We start from the raw sequence: 17323 nt of genomic DNA, 5'->3' as shown, positions 1-17323 counted from the left end.
CGTTGGCCTGGCGTGCGGGGGACCTGGGTTCGATTGCCATCCAGGGCACATAGGAGAAGCGCCCATTTGCTTCTCCACCCCCACCCCCCTCCTTCCTCTCCGTCTCTCTCTTCCCCTCCCGCAGCCAAGGCTCCATTGGAGCAAAGATGGCCCGGGCGCTGGGGATGGCTCCTTGGCCTCTGCCCCAGGCGCTAGAGTGGCTCTGGTCGCGGCAGAGCATCGCCCCCTGGTGGGCAAAGCGTCGCCCCTGGTGGGCGTGCCGGGTGGATCCCGGTCGGGTGCATGCGGGAGTCTGTCTGACTGTCTCTCCCCGTTTCCAGCTTCAGAAAAATACACACACACACACACAAAAAAAAGACACTGAAGAAAAAAACCCAGAAGACACAAATTAATAGGAAGATATACCCCAAAAAGCCAGAGCAATATTGAAAAAGAAGAACAAAGTTGGAGTTACCGTGCTGCCTGATATTAAACTATACTGTAATGCTTACAAAATGAACTCAATATGGATGTAAGACCTAAAATCATAACTCCTAAAAGAAAACATAGGCAAAAAAACTCTTTGACACTGCTCTGAGCAATATTTTTTTTGGATCTGTCTCTTAGGGCAAAGTATATCTCCTAGGGCAAAGACAACAAAAACAAAAATAAACAAATGGGACTACATCAAACTCAAAAACCTTTTGTCTACCAAGGAAACCATCAACAACACAAGAAAGGCAACCTAATGACTGGAAGATATTTGCAAATGATATATTCAATAACAAATTAATATATGAAGAACTCAATCAGCTCAATATATATATAAAAATCCAATTTAAAAAATGGGTAGAAAACATGAATAGACATTTTTCCAAAGGGGATATATAGGTGACAGAGATGTGAAAAGATGCTCAACATCACTAATCACTAGGAAAATGCAAATCAAAGCCACAATGAGATATTAGTTCATACCTGTAAGAATAACTATAATCAATAAAGCAACAAGTGTTGATGGGGATGTAGAGAAAAGGGTGTGGACAGAACTATAAATTGGTACAGCTACCATGGGAAAAAAAAAGAGTATGGAGGTTCCTCAAAAAATTACAAATACAACTATCATTATGATCCAGTAATTCCCCTTCTGGTTATTTATCTGAAGAAATCTGAAACATTAGCTCAAAAAGATATACGTATTTCTAAGTTCAGAGAGTTATTTACAACAGCCAAGATATGGAAGCAACCTAAGTGTCCATCAACAGACAAATGGATAAAGCAGATGTGATATATGTGTGTGTGTGTGTGTGTCCAATGGAATATTACTCAACCATAAAAGAGAATCAAATCTTGTCGTTTGAGACAACATAGATGGACCTAGAGGGTATTAAACTAAGTGAAATAAGTAAAAAAAAACACAAATAACATGATTTCACTCATAATGTGAAATCTTAAAATAAATGGACATAAAACTCATAGATATAGAAAACAAATTGATGGGAGGGGGTTTAGGGGATGGATGAGAAAGGTAAAAGGGATTAAGAAGTATAAATTTTTTTTTTTTTTTTTTTGTATTTTTCTGAAGCTGGAAATGGGGAGAGACAGTCAGACAGACTCCCGCATGCACCCGACCAGGATCCACCCGGCACGCCCACCAGGGGGCGACGCTCTGCCCACCAGGGGGCGATGCTCTGCCCCTCTGGGGTGTCGCTCTGTTGCGACCAGAGCCACTCTAGTGCCTGGGGCAGAGGCCAAGGAGCCATCCCCAGCGCCCGGGCCGTCTTTGCTCCAATGGAGCCCTGGCTGCGGGAGGAGAAGAGAGAGACAGAGAGGAAGGAGAGGGGGAGGGGTGGAGAAGCAGATGGGCGCTTCTCCTGTGTGCCCTGGCCGGGAATCAAACCCGGGACTTCTGCACGCCAGGCCGACGCTCTACCACTGAGCCAACCGGCCAGGGCCAAGCAAGAAGTATAAATTTCAAGTTATAAAAATAGTCACAGGGATGTCAAGTGCAACACAAAGAAAAATCAACAATATTTTAATATCTATGTAGGTATCAGATGCGTACTAACTACACTTACCAGGGTAATCAATCACTTCATAAAGTATATAATTGTCTAATCACTATGTTATGCACCTGAAACTAAAACAACATTGTGTATCAAGTGTAATTGAAAATTAAATAAAAGACAAGTAATATACTGCTCACAAAAATTAGGGGATATTTCAAAATGAATATGAAGCGATAAATATTCCTAATTTTTGTGAGCAGTATATTTTTTGTAGTCTCTGGGTAGGGAATGGACAAGTTCATTTCTAGTTTACCCAGACAAAAAGTCTTTTGGGGGTCTCAGCTTTTTGCAGGATGGTGACTCTTCACCTAGGGTGGGTCATGGAAATAATCTCCTATCCTTATTCTCCCTGTGAAGGACATAAAAGGCAAATCCCAATTCTATTTGGTTTAAAACAGTTTCCTCAAGATTTAAGGCAGCCTCAATGTCCTACATTTGATTATTCCATACTTTCCTACAAGATAGCCAACCTCTCAGTGTCCTTACCTACAAACATGAGACTGGAATACAATTGCAGAGGATTATTTTGAGAATAAAATTAATATTTCTAAGGTCATATTAAGAAACATATTAGTATTCATTATTTCTATAGCACTGGTGTGCAGTAAAAAATAATCTTAAATTATTTGAATACACCCTAATTTATTTAAGAACTTCACTATAGTTGGATATTCAAGTTTTAAAAACTATTCTTTTTCTTTCTTTTTGTGACTAAGAAAGAGAGAGGGACAGATAGGGCAGACAGACAGAAAGGGAGAAAGATGAGAAGCGTCAATTCTTGGTTGTGGCTCCTTTGTCTCCTTAGTTGTTCACTGATTGCTTTCTCATATGCGCCTTGACTAGGGGGCTACAGCAGAGTAAGTGACCCCTTGCTCAAGCCAGCAATCTTGGGCTCAAGCCAGTGACCATGGGGTCGTGTCTATGATCCCATGCTGAAGCCAGTGTTCCCGTACTCAAGCCGGATGAGCCCATGCTCAAGTCAGTGACCTCGGGGTTTCAAACATGGGTCCTCTGTGTCCCAGTCCGATGCTCTATCAACTGCACCACCACAGGGTCAGGCTAAAAACTACTCTTTATAAATAAAAAGTAAAATAAAAATTTGTTATATCATTTACAATACAAAAAGTAAATCTTTTAAATGAGTATTTGCAATATTAAGCCTTTTGCACTATCTAGTAAGTTACATTTCTTAAGTTTATGAAATAAAATCAATGGTAAACATAGGTACCACAGGGAAAACTAATTTTATTGTACAGCTAATATAAGCATTTTCAGAAAACCAACTAGTCCAATGCTAACTATTCTGTCATATAATTTTCAAATGTCCATGAAAATATAGTGACATGATAGTGGCAATCTTGTCAATTTGTTTTAGCTGGTTATAAGAAAATAGGATTTTTTTTTTTTTCATTTTTCTGAAGCTGGAAACAGGGAGAGACAGTCAGACAGACTCCCGCATGCGCCCGACCAGGATCCACCGGCACGCCCACCAGGGGCAATGCTCTGCCCACCAGGGGGCGATGCTCTGCCCATCCTGGGCGTCGCCATGTTGCGACCAGAGCCACTCTAGCGCCTGAGGCAGAGGCCACAGAGCCATCCCCAGCGCCGGGGCCACCTTTGCTCCAATGGAGCCTTGGCTACGGGAGGGGAAGAGAGAGACAGAGAGGAAAGCGCGGCGGAGGGGTGGAGAAGCAAATGGGCGCTTCTCCTGTGTGCCCTGGCCGGGAATCGAACCCGGGTCCTCCGCACGCTAGGCCGACGCAATAGGATTTTTTTTAATTGAGAAAAATGAATGTAGAATGCAAATAGGACAGTTAACTCTAATGAAAATTTTCTTTGTAATGCCTACCTTAGATTCTGAAAATTCACCTAAAGAGAAAAAAAATCCCTATCAGTTTTAAATTCACTAATTTAGAATTTGACACTGAAGTTCATTTTTATTACATAGAAACAAAAAACACTTACATTTTAGTTTTATTTTGTGCTCAAAAGCAAATTGGGATCTAACTGAAACAGAGAACCCTAGCATTACAAGTGATTTTTACCTATTAAATAGAAGAAAATATCTATCTAACCTTATTAGTTTTCTGTATTATATTAAACAAAAACATGTCTGGTGGGCATTTTTACCTCAAATTAACATTTTCCACCAATTCAGACCTGAACTTTGCAAATACTGTAGTAAAAATAGGGAATCAATATTTTGCTTTACAGATATTTAAAAGTCAAAATTATAAGGTTTTAAAATAGAAGCAAATCCTGAAAATCAAGAACATAGCACTTAACCAGAATAGCTAACATTTGTCCTATTTGGCCACAGCCCCTACTTTGGAATTTCTTTGAAGAACATTAACAAGGCAAACTAACGGCTGTTTAAAATTTTAAAGACTTTTGACTTTTCAAAAATTTGCTCTTCCTTCCCTGCTCATACTTCCAGGAAACATGACAAAACTGACAAAAGTTTAAAACATCTATTCAAAGATATTTTAAAGATTGTTATTTTGAAACTTGTCTACACTAATGAAATACACTTATCTTGTTATTTAAACATACTGAACTATTTCATGAGGACTTCAATTTAGCATTTTAAAAACTGGCAAACAAGCCTGACCTGTGGTGGCACAGTGGATAAAGCACCAACCTGGAATGCTGAGCTCACCAGTTCAAAACCTAGGGCTTGCCTGGTCAAGGCACTTATGAGAAATAACTACAAGTTGATGCTTCCCACTCCTCTCCGCCCCCCTCTTCCTCCCTCTCTCTCTGCCCTCTCTAAAAAGCAATAAATAAAATCTTTAAAAAAAAAGGCAAGCAAGCAAACAAACGAAAGTATACTACATTAGTCACTCTGGGTGATAATTTCATTAAATTCTTTCCTTGTAAGCAAGACTCACAGTTTTCAACAAACTATAACTTGCATAATTTAAAAATACTACCACTAGTTTCACCATAAATGAATAATGGGAAGAGGGAAGAGAGAACAGAGAGGACAGGAAAGTAGGGTTCTAATGATTAACTTTCCCAAGAATATTGCTCCTGTTCTGGTTCTTGGCTACCACTAGGTACAGACTTGTGTGAACAAAATGAACATCTGTAAAATGAGTTGGAGGGCAAGCTGAAATTCAGACATAAACAGGAAAACATAGTGACAAACATCATCATAACACCTGCCTGCTTTTCCAGGGCAGATCTGATGGCCTGACCAGAAGATGGAAAATGCAACTAAAAATCAAAACGGTACCACTGATATTATTTATTTTCAGTACTAATCACTAGTATCTCAAACTTTATTTGTAAGATGGTGCCTATATTTAATAAGCATCTCTATTATTAAAAGGAGATTCAGAAATGATTAAATCATTCTTGGAAATAATCACTTGGCTGTGTATAAAAAGAATAAAAATATAGAGACATAGGAAGGAATGCTGACTCTAACTTTCCCAATTATTTTTGTGGCTAATTAAAAAAGCCAATTCAACCTGACTATAGTGGCACAATGGATAAGGTGTCAACCTGGAATGCTGGGGTTGCCAGTTTGAGACCCCAGGCTGGCCCAGTCAAGGCACATACAAGAAACAACTGCAAGTTGGTGCTTCCCATTCCTCCCTACCCTGCCTTTCTCTCTCTCTCTCTCTCAAATCAATAATAAAATCTTAAAAAAACAAAACAAAACACAATTCACTGTGCTAATCTATTTTATTGTTAACTCTAATGTTCATGTCAGAATTTTTAAAGAGTATTGACCCTGGCCAGTGGCCAGGGATCCATTTTTAAAGAGTATTGACCCTGGCCAGTGGCCAAAGGATAGAGTGTTGGTCCAGAATATGGACGTCCTGGGTTCGATTTCTGGTCAGAGCACACAGAAGCAGCAACCATTTGCTCCTCCATCCCTACTCTTGCTCTTCTCCTCCCACAGTCAGGGGCTTGACTGATTCAAATATGGCCCTGGGCACTGAAGACAGGTCAGTTGGTCTGAGTATGTCAGCCTCAGGTGCTAAAAATAGCTCAGTACTCAAGCACTGACCCCAGATAGGGTTACCAGGTAGATCCCAGTCAGGGCGTATATGAGAGTCTGCTTCACTATCTCCCTTACTCTCACTTAAAATAAATAAATAATTTTTATGAGCATTAGGAAAAGCCTCAAAAGCGATTTTTTAGGAAAGATGTAAATACAATATTATAAATTTAAATTGCCAAGGGTTAAGTAAGTAAATCTGACTTACTTCATGCTCTATAATTACTATAAACTTTAACAATCTATTTTTAACTGGGGTAAAACATATTACATACTGAGTTTACAGCTGCAATTTCATTCACTTAAAAAAAGTTTTGCTTGTTTAAGGCATAAGACTTTTTCTAAGTCATACTGGCAAATAATTATCTTTTCATGTCTAAAAACAATTCTAAACCAGTTCAGCTGTTAAATCAATACAAGGAAACACTTTTGTATTATAACAGCTTAAGTGCAGTTTTTTTAAGAATTCATTTCTGAAATACAGCTGTCTCTGGAATTATTTCAAGTATCTGAACTGAACGTTGGAGAAATTCTTTAGCACACCATCAGATTTCTGACCTAAACATTCCCATAAGTCTGTTCTAAAAATGTGAAAAACACCATCTACTCTGGGGCTTTACTGAAAATGCTAAAACAACATGGTATAAAAATCTATGGTCACAACACAAATTTTTTTCCCCAAAAGAGGCAAGAACAGAAAAAAAACCTCCACAAATAAAATGTAATGAAACAATCACCATCACAAACAGAAGATCTTAAACTCTAAACCACAGATGATAAAAATAAATAAAACTATTTTCTAAAAAGAAAGTATATATAAAGTATAAGTACTTATTTCTCCGGTGACTAATTTTATAGTTGTTATTTACTAATTTTTAAGTTTACAACTACAGTGTGTCCGTAAAGGCATGGTGCACTTTTGACCGGTCACAGGAAAGCAACAAAAGATGATAGAAATGTGAAATCTGCACCAAATAAAAGGAAAACTCTCCCAGTTTCATACCTATTTAGTGCAGTTCGATGTGGGCTCACGCACAGATTTTTTAGGGCTCCTTAGGTAGCTATCCTGTATAGCCTCTACAGACTCTTCACTGACTGATGGCCTACCAGAACGGGGTTTTTCCACCAAACTGCTGATTTCCTTCAACTGCTTATCCCACCGAGTAATGTTATTCCTATGTGGTGGCGCTTCATTATAAATGCGCCGATATTCACATTGCACTTTGGTCACGGATTCGAATTTAGCAAGCCACAGAACACACTGAATTTTCCTCTGTACCGTCCACATCTCGACTGGCATGGCCGTGGGCTGCTCCGCTGTATACACGGTGTTACGTCACCATCTGCACATGCGCACATGCTGCCACATCATCCTACAGAAACTGGGAGGATGCAGATTTCATATTTGGTGCAGATTTCATATTTCTATTGTCTTTTGTTGCTTTCCTGTGACTGACCAAAAGTGCACCATGACTTTACAGACACACTGCATTAACCATGAATGACAATCTAAAGATATAATAAATATTAAGCCCTTAATTTCTGAACATTATAGCTTAGAGAAGATATCCAGCATTGGTGCTACAATCAGACAGAAGCAGCAAGTCACCTATAAGAGAAAAAATATCAAGCCGGCCTTACAGTTTCCTCAAGGGAGGAAATGTCTATAAATTTTTTTTGAAGGTGGGAGGAGAATATGTGATGCAATAATTATATACTTATTCATCATTCTTATTCAAAGGCAACAGAAAGCATTTATAACATTCATTTGTACAAAGAATAATTATGGAGTGCTCACTATGCACCTAAACTATTCCGGATGTTGAAATATTACAGTGAAGATAGATGTACTATTGTCATGGATCTTACATTCTAGGAGAGACTGACCTTAAACAAACAAATATATATAAATAAATAAAGTATCAGGCAGTCATATGTCCTATGCATAGAACTAAAATAGCTAGGGCTGGGTGTCTATTTTACATTAGGATTTCAGAAATGGGTCTAAGGACACAACATTTAAGTTGAGATCTAAATGACCCAGTCTTCTGAGCAAAAATCATGAAGACTAGTATAGTACTTCAGGTAGAAGAGAAGAGCTAGTTTAATCTTGGACTGCTTAAATAAAAAGAAAACAGAAGCAGAGTAGGGAAGAGGAAAAGTACATCATAAGCTCAAAGAAGTAGACATGGTAGCTCACATAGGGTTTTTAAGCAAGGCTGAAAATCTGAATATTATTCTAAGTAAATTTGGAAACTCCAAAAAGGTTTAAAGCAGGACAGCACTAAGATTTGTGTTTTAAACAGATCACTCTGGTAGCTTTGTGGAAACTAGATTGTGGCAGATGGGGGGTGTGGGAGAGCAAACAGGGAGACCAGGAGGGTGGAGACAGCAGTTAAGAGAAGTTGTCGGATTCAGGATATGTTTTGGAGGTGGAGTTGAAGGAACTTGCTGACTGACGGACTGGGGTGCAAATAAAAGAATTCAAGGCAATGTCTAGATTTTTGGCTTGGCAAAATTGGGAAGACTGAAGAAAAAACAGGTTTGGGAAAAACAAAGAATTTGTGGATTCAAATTATATTATTCCTAACACTTATATGCTCTAGCCTAGCAACAGCTAATACAAGATAAAACAGAATGGCAAGGACATAGCATGAAAGGACCAGATGTGGGCAGTGAATCTACTTAAATACAAAACTAAGTCTAAATAATCGGTTTAATTCCTTAAAGATATGCAGACTCCCCTGGCCAGTGGCACAGTGGATGGAGTGTCGTCCCAGAGCTCAGAGGTTGCCAGCTCCATCTGGAGGGCACTGGATCAACCCTGAAGCCGTAGGTTCAAGCCCCAGACAGGACACGTGTGAGATGTAATCAATGCCACAATTTAAGGGGAAAGAGTTGATGCCTCTCTCTCTCTCTTTTCCCCTTCCTCTGTCTCAAAAAAAGACATGCAGACTAACACACACACACACTCATGCCCCAGTACAATCAAAAAGTTCTGATGAGGCCCTGGCCTGGTAGCTCAGTTGGTTAGTGTGTCATTCCAATACACCAAGGTTGCAGGTTTGATCCTTTTGTCAGAATCAAGCAATGAATGCATTTAAATAAGTGGAACAACAAATTGATAGCCCTCTCTCTCTCTCTCTTGTTCAAATCAATAATTAAAAAAAAATTTGCCTGACCAGATGGTGGCGCAGTGGATAGAGCATTGGACTAGGATACGGAGGACCAAGGTTTGAGACCCCGAGGTCGATCTGGTTTGAGCAAAGCTCACCAGCTTAGACCCAAGGTCGCTGGCGTGAGCAAGGTGTTACTCGGTCTGCTGTAGCCCCATGGTCAAGGCACACATGAGAAAGCAATCAATGAACAATTAAGGTGTCGCAATGAAAAACTGATGATTGATGCCTCACATCTCTCTCCGTTCCTGTCTGTCTGTCCCTATCTCTCTCTCTCTGACTCTCCCTGTCTCTGTAAAAAAAAAATTTTTTTTTACATTCCGTCAAATAAACTAATAAACATTTGAAAATTGAGAGATGAAGAGGCAGGAGTATGAATGTGAAAAGTTCAACATTTGTTATAAAGATTTTTTATTTATTGATTTTACAGAGAGAGGAGGGAGCAGCAAGAAGCATTAACTCATAGTTGCTTCACTTTAGTTGTTTCTTGGTTGCTTGACGTGAACTGGGCAGGCCCAGGGTTTCAAACCAGTGACCTTAGCACTCTAGGTCAACAATTTAGTCACTGCGCCACCACAGGCCAGGCAAAGTTCAACATTTTTAAACCTAGGAACTCAATGTCTGTTTCATTTAAGTTGACAAATAAAAAAAAAATTTGGAGTATATAATTTAAAATCTTATAAGCCACCTCTAATAAAAGTACAGACTGTGTTCTTTCCAGATTATCAGCAGTAAAAATACAAGAAACATCTAGCCATAGTTTTTTAAAGTTTTTAAAAACAAAAATCTCTTAACAAAAGATCAAATATCTTAATAAATAATACCGTGATAGACTCACCTACTAAAAAGAGGAAGACCGAGAGTGGGTTATAAAATAAAACTCAAATATAATTTCTTTTAAGACATCTATAAATCAATGACCCAGAAAAGATTAAAGTAAAACAATAGTACAGCAGCTCTACCCATTTGTTACATTACATAAATATTGTATAAACAAAGAGGGATTGGCAATATCAGTATTTGATAAAGTTATATTCAAGGCAAAAAGGACATCAAAGAACATTGAAAATAATTCTATCAGAAAAACTTTTAAAAATTACCAGCAAAAAACATAAATTCTGTAAAACTGCTGGAGAAAAAATAAATCTAATAAAACAAATTCTGACATAAATATCAACAGTAACCAATTAGAAAGTATCTGATAAAAAAATGCCATTCACAATTACAAGAAATACCATAAATATGAAAATTTATGTGGCAAAGGTATAATATTTTCCTAAAGGCCTGAATAAGAAATAATCCTTACTATTGTCAAAATGTCAAAAAAACTATAAAAACAGAAAGGAAATAACTGAAAAATAAAAGTAATGAAGATTTTAAAAAGCAATGAAAAGTTGAGAGTAATCAAAAACAGAATAGTACTCAACTATAAATAGGAGGGGAAAAATCACTGAAACAGAAAACAAAACCTATGCTTACATGAAAATTCAGTTGATGACAAGGCATTTTGAACCTATGAATACAAGATAGAAGTAAACAGCTTTGGGAAACAGTCTAGCCATCTGAAAATAATAGACCTAGAGCTCTCCTTCACCCCTTGGAACAAAATTGTTCCTGATAAACCAAATACTTAAATGTTGGGGGAAAAAAGGAAGAAAACTAGAGGAGATTACAGTTAAATAGTTTTAGAATTCCCTAGTAGAAAAGGCCTAAGTGGGAGAAAGAGGGAAATACAGAAAGAAGGACCAACAAATTTATCTAAGAAGAAAAATAATTTCACAAAGAAAGGTATCATAAGCAGAGTACGAAGACAAACTGGGGATAACATTTTTTCAAAATGTTTATTTTAGAGAGAGCATAAGAGAGACAGGAACCTCGATCTGTTCTTGTATGTGCCCTGACTGGGGACTGAACTGGCAATCTCTGCTCTTCGGGATGATGCTCTAACCAACTGAGCTATCTGGCCAGGCAAACTGCGGACAACGTTTAAAACATGAAAAGTCACTATTCTCAAAGTGCATATGGCATTTAAAAATCAGTAATATAAAAGACAAATAACCTATACAAAGCATATAATATATATTATATATATATCACATATATATAGGCAATTAATGTAAAAATGGTCATTTACTGAATCTATGTTAACTCCTTTGGGGAGAAAGATTTTAAACATGTCAATCTTTCTGTATGAATAAACTCTAACAAATTCAGCAGCTTTTACAAAGCAAGCAGTGAGAAATTTGAACCTTTTAAAGACTCCTAACATATGGTTCTAGCAATTAATCCTTATGTGTTAAATGTTAACATCATATAATGATATATTTTTCTTTTTTATGACTTATTGAAAAGCCATACTTGACCTTACTGGTGGCTCAGTGGAGAGAGCATTGGCCCAGCATATGGACGTCCTAGGTTTGATTCCTGGTTAGGACACACAGGAAAAATGACCATCTGCTTCTCCCAACCCTTCCCCTCCCTCTTCCCCTCCTGCAGCCAGTGGCTCAATTGGTTCGATCATGGTTCTGGGCACTAAGGATAGCTCTGTTGGAGAGCATCAGCCTCAGGCACTAAAAATAGCCCAGTACTCGAGCATCAGCCCCAGATGCAGTTGCTGGGTGGATCCTAGTTGGGGCACATGCGGGAGCCTGCCTCACCACCTCTTTTCCTCTCACTTAAAAATAAAAAGGGAAGAAAAAAAAGAAAAGCCAGGCCCTGGCCGGTTGGCTCAGCGGTAGAGCATCGGCCTAGCGTGTGGAGGACCCGGGTTCGATTCCCAGCCAGGGCACACAGGAGAAGCGCCCATTTGCTTCTCCACCCCTCCGCCGCGCCTTCCTCTCTGTCTCTCTCTTCCCCTCCCGCAGCCAAGGCTCCATTGGAGCAAAGATGGCCCGGGCGCTGGGGATGGCTCTGTGGCCTCTGCCTCAGGCGCTAGAGTGGCTCTGGTCACAACATGGCGACGCCCAGGATGGGCAGATTATCGCCCCCTGGTGGACAGAGCGTCGCCCCCTGGTGGGCGTGCCGGGTGGATCCCGGTTGGGCGCATGCGGGAGTCTGTCTGACTGTCTCTCCCTGTTTCCAGCTTCAGAAAAATGAAAAAAAAAAAGAAAAGCCAAAATTTAGGAGTTAAAAAATATACTTATCAATTAATTATACTGTGGTAAGGTACTAAAGAATAGAAAATTTATATTAATATTTTAGGGAAAATAGTTAGGTTTCTTGTCCTCTCCTTCCTGTAGAGAATAAAGAGAAAGAAATGTGAAAGTTTCCTAGCTTGCAGAGACATACTGTGTAGGAAATCCCTTTTTTTACCAGGAAGCTTAAAAGGGCATTTTATAATTTAGGTTTGGCATACAGAGAGATTTTATAAAAGTGATTTTTATACTTGTGTGATTTACACCAACTCAGGATGGGCGATAGCACTCACTGTATTGTAAATGAAGAGGGGAAGGAGACAGATTCCCCCCCCTTCCCCCACACCTGTAAGGAAGCAGGTAAACAGCTAGCCAGGTGCAGGGAGAGAGAGATTAAGCAAACTTTTTCCTCTCCCTCTTTTTCTGTTTGATGGGCCATTCACATGCATATCCCCTGGAGCCATGTAAATTCCCCCTCATCTCCTGAAAAAAGGGGTTTCCTACACAGTATGTCTCTGCAAGCTAGGAATCTTTCACATTTCTTTCTCTTCTCTACAGGAAGGAGAGGACAAGAAGCCTATTTTCCCTAAAATATTAATATTAATTTTCTATTCTTTGGTACCTTACCACAGTATAATTAATTTATAAGTATATTTTTTAACTCCTAGATTTTGGCTTTTCTTTTTTTTCTTCCCTTTTTATTTTTAAGTGGGAGGAAAAGAGGTGGTGAGGCAGGCTCCCGCATGCACCCCAACTAGGATCTACCCAGCAACTACATCTGGGACTGATGCTCGAGTACTGGGCTATTTTTAGTGCCTGAGGCTGATGCTTTCCAACAGAGCTATCCTCAGTGCCCAGGACCATGATCAAACCAATTGAGCCACTGGCTGCAGGAGGGGAAGAGGAAGGGGAAGGATTGGGAGAAGCAGATGGTCACTTTTCCTGTGTGCCCTAACCAGGAATCAAACCTAGGACGTGTAATTGTTGTATGTACCTCTAGACAAAGGGATGGCAAATAAACATTAGAAAATTTGGGAATATCTTTTAATATGTAGAACAACATTTTCACTATTGTGTTATCACATAAGTTTTAACATATAGAAATGTTTTTTTATAAATCCTATAGACAAATAAGCTTCCTAATGAATTGTCATCACTTCCCCTCCCCCTTTTCCCACCAAACTGTGTGTGATCAAAGGTATATAACCTGCCTCAGGGCTGTGCACAGTGCACACGATTTGGGTCAGCTGTGCCCCATGTTAGCCATATGGGGCAGGCATATTAAATTTCCTCCTTTAAATAAAACTCCTTAAAAATTCATTTGGACTTGGTGTCTCTACGAAAACCCGGCGAAACAGCACTTTACAACATTACAAACTATAATTAAAGCAAGCCATACCCTCAAGTCAAATAAGTGAAACTGTGCTATCATGGCCCAGTGTATTCACTGAAGGCAGAGAAGGAATAAACATTTTTGTTTCCCCTCTGAACCCAGTCCATTCATTTCCTGGACTATAACTTTCCCTTGAACATAACTTGACTAAATATTCAAGTGACTCCTCCAGAAGAGGAAATGCTTGCATAATTCTGTTACAGTCTCTTCTATTTATGTTATTGACAATCTGGAGGTCATTCTAAAGGGGAGATGCAAATAAAAACTACAGTGAGATACCACTCCCTCCCACCCATTAGGATGGATGTGATAACAAAACAAAACTTGCCGGTAAGGATGTGGAGAAATTGGAACCCTTGAGCACTGTTGTTAGGAACTGTAAAATTATTTTTAGTGAAACTTAAAAGGACTTGAAAGGAGTATTATTATAAAAATTTCTAATATCCAGGAAGAAAAGAATACTATGCCATATCTGACAGCTTACTCTTACAGCGTGGCAGTATGTTACCTCAGTAATATCTCTCTAATAAATCATACACATAATGACCAAAACACTGTATCTGAAATGCAGAACCATTTTATTTATTTAAAACATTTTTAAAAATTTACTTATGAGAGAAAGAGAGAGAGAGAGAGAAAGAGAGAGAGAGAGAGAGAAAGAAAACCAATTTGTTGTTTCACCTATCCATGCACCCACTGGTTGATTCTTGCATGTGCCTTGACTGGGGATCAAACCCTCTACTTTGGTGCATCAGGATGACGCTCTAACCCTGAGCTACCTAGCCAGGGCCAAAATGCAAAACCATTTTAACTGCTCAAATTAAGAAACTGTATGGCATAATTATTGGTCACGCAATTACTCTACATGTCTAAGTTTATGAAGCAGCAAAAAAAAAGGATCATCAACTATTCATCTACCTGGTCAAAAACTACTCCTCATCCCAATGACACTTTTTGGAGAACCTAGAAAATCCCATCGTAAAATTTATATGGACTCTCAGGGGACCCCAAATAGCCAAAACAATCTTGAAAAAAACAACAACTAGGCTGAATGTCTTGCACTCCCTGATTTCAAAACTTACTGCAAAGCTACAGTATTAAAACAGTGTGTGATAGTGGCATAAAGAAAGACATAGAGCCTAAAAATAATGGTTCAATAGTTTTTGACAAAGGTGCTAAAACCACTCAAAGGGAAAAAGGACTGTCTTTTCAGCAAATGGTTGAAAACTGGATATTCACAAGCAAAAGAATGAACTGGACACAACACCACATACAAAAATTAACTCAAAATGGATCAAAGACATAAATGTAAGATCTAAAACTATACAACTCTTAGAAGAAAACATAGGACAAAAGCTTCATGACGTTAAATTTAGTAATAATTTCCTGGAAATGACACCATAGGCATAGGCAACGAAAGAATAAAATAAAAAATTAGACTTCATGCAAATAAAAAATTTTGTGCATCAAAAGACACTATCAATACAGTAAAAAAGGCAACCAACTTAATAGGAGAAAATATTTGCAAATCATATGTCTGGTAAGGGATTAATATCTAGAATATATACAGAACTCCTTAAACTCAATACCACCAAAAAACAATCAGGTTAAAAAATGGACAAAGAATTTGAATAGACATTTCTCCAGAGCAGATATACAAATAGCCAATATGCCCATGAAAAGATACCAACATTACTAATCATTAATTAGGATAATACAAACAAAAACTACAATGAGCTACTGCCTACTCACACCCATCAGGATGGCCACTATAACAACAGAAAAATAACAAGCGTTGGCAAGGATGTGGAGAAAATGGAACATTTGCATACAGAAGGAATGTAAAATTGCATGGCCACTATGGAAAATATTATGGCAGTCCTGCAAAAGAGTAAATATAGTTACCATATGATCTAGCAATTCCACCTCTGGGTATATAACCAAAGACTGAAAGCAGGGTCTCAAAGAAATACTTGCAGGTCATGTTTATAGCAGCATTATTTACTATAGCTAAAATGCAGAAGCAACTCAAGTGTCGAACAGATGAATGGATAAGTAAAATGTGGCATATATACACAATGGAATGTTATTCAGTCTTGAAAAGAAAGGAAACTGACATGTGATAACATGGATAAACCTTGAGGACATTATGGTAAGTGAAATAAACCAGTAAAAGAAAGACAATATGATATATGAAGTACCTAAAGTAGTCAAAATTAGAGACAGAAAATAGAATATAATGGTAGTTGACAGGAGTTTGGGGGAAGTGGGGAATGGGAAATTATTGTTTACTTAGGCATAAAGTTTCAGTTTTACAAGATGAAATGATTTCTGAAGTTAGTGTTGGTGATGGTAGCAGATTACGAATGTAATTTATATCACTAAACCGTATACTTAAAAATGGTTTAAATGGTAAATTTTATGTAATATGTATTTAACCGCAGTAGAAAAAAACTTGGAGGGGAGAAAAAGCTACAACTGCTTTCATTAGAAACTTTCAACATGGAATGAGCTTGAGGGTATTGTTAAGTATAACAGATCTCACTTACCTGTGGAATCTAAAAATACCTCCAAAACCAGGCTCATGGATACAGAGAATAGATTGGAGGTGAAGGGTTGAGGGTTGGCAAAATGGGTGAAGGGATATAAAAAGTAAGAACTTACGGCTATAAAATAAGTCAGTCATTGGATATAATGTACAGCATAGTGACTATAGTTAATAATATTATATTGCATATCTGAAAGTTGCTGAGAGTACATTTTAGCAGTTCTTATTATGAGAAAAAAATCTGTAACTACGTATGGTGACAGATATTAACTAGACTTACTGTGATCCTTCCATAGTATAACAATTATTGAGTCATTATGTTGTACACCTGACATTAATATATATAATGTTATATGCCATTTATACCTCAATTTAAAAAAAGAAAAAGTACTGGCCTAGAAAATGTCCTTTATGTATTGTTGGTGAGGGACAGCATATAGTACATGTAGTATATGCTAACTCTGTAAAATGTTGACATGGATACATAGAAGAAAAATGAGAGGAAATATACTGAAAGGCAACAGTTCTCTCTGGGTGATAAAATAATGGATTATTTTTATTTTCTTCTTTACATATTTCTGGATTTCCTATTTATTGTGGTGAACCTGGACAAAATACCAATTGCAATATTTTTTTTAAATTCCATTTCTAAAAAAATTTGAGGATATCAAAATGAAACTGTTTCAAGTTTTACACAGTACTATTCTTTTCAAAGCAAATTAGTATGTTTTAAAACAGCCTCCTGACAGAAGTGTTTAAAAGATAAGCATTCGGTTAAGACCAGATTAAACCTAAATCAATCAGCCAGAAACCAGCTGACATAAAGCATCATTTTGCCAAATATTACCAAATATCCCCCCAAAATCAATGAATAGTTTCCTAATCAAATTCTCATAAAAGCTAATATTGAATTCAATTATATTACTACAATGTAAAATAAAATTAACACTGTCAATGTGTCTTCCAAATTTTAAACGGGCACATTTGAAATTTTATTTAGCAACAAAACTATTAC

At 37.9% G+C, this 17323-nt stretch overlaps 1 protein-coding gene across 2 annotated transcripts in view; it reads right to left on the bottom strand.

Moving 5' to 3' along the window:
- The window catches only part of MAP4K5 (mitogen-activated protein kinase kinase kinase kinase 5), a 117599-nt gene that overhangs the window by 78369 nt on the left and 21907 nt on the right, over window positions 1–17323 (bottom strand). The gene's annotated exons all lie outside the window — the stretch shown is intronic.

The sequence above is a fragment of the Saccopteryx leptura genome, chromosome 6 (assembly GCF_036850995.1).
Source record: "Saccopteryx leptura isolate mSacLep1 chromosome 6, mSacLep1_pri_phased_curated, whole genome shotgun sequence".
NCBI lineage: Eukaryota > Metazoa > Chordata > Mammalia > Chiroptera > Emballonuridae > Saccopteryx > Saccopteryx leptura.
The sequence above is the reverse complement of the archived record's forward strand: the minus strand, read 5'-3'. Positions and strand labels throughout refer to the sequence as shown.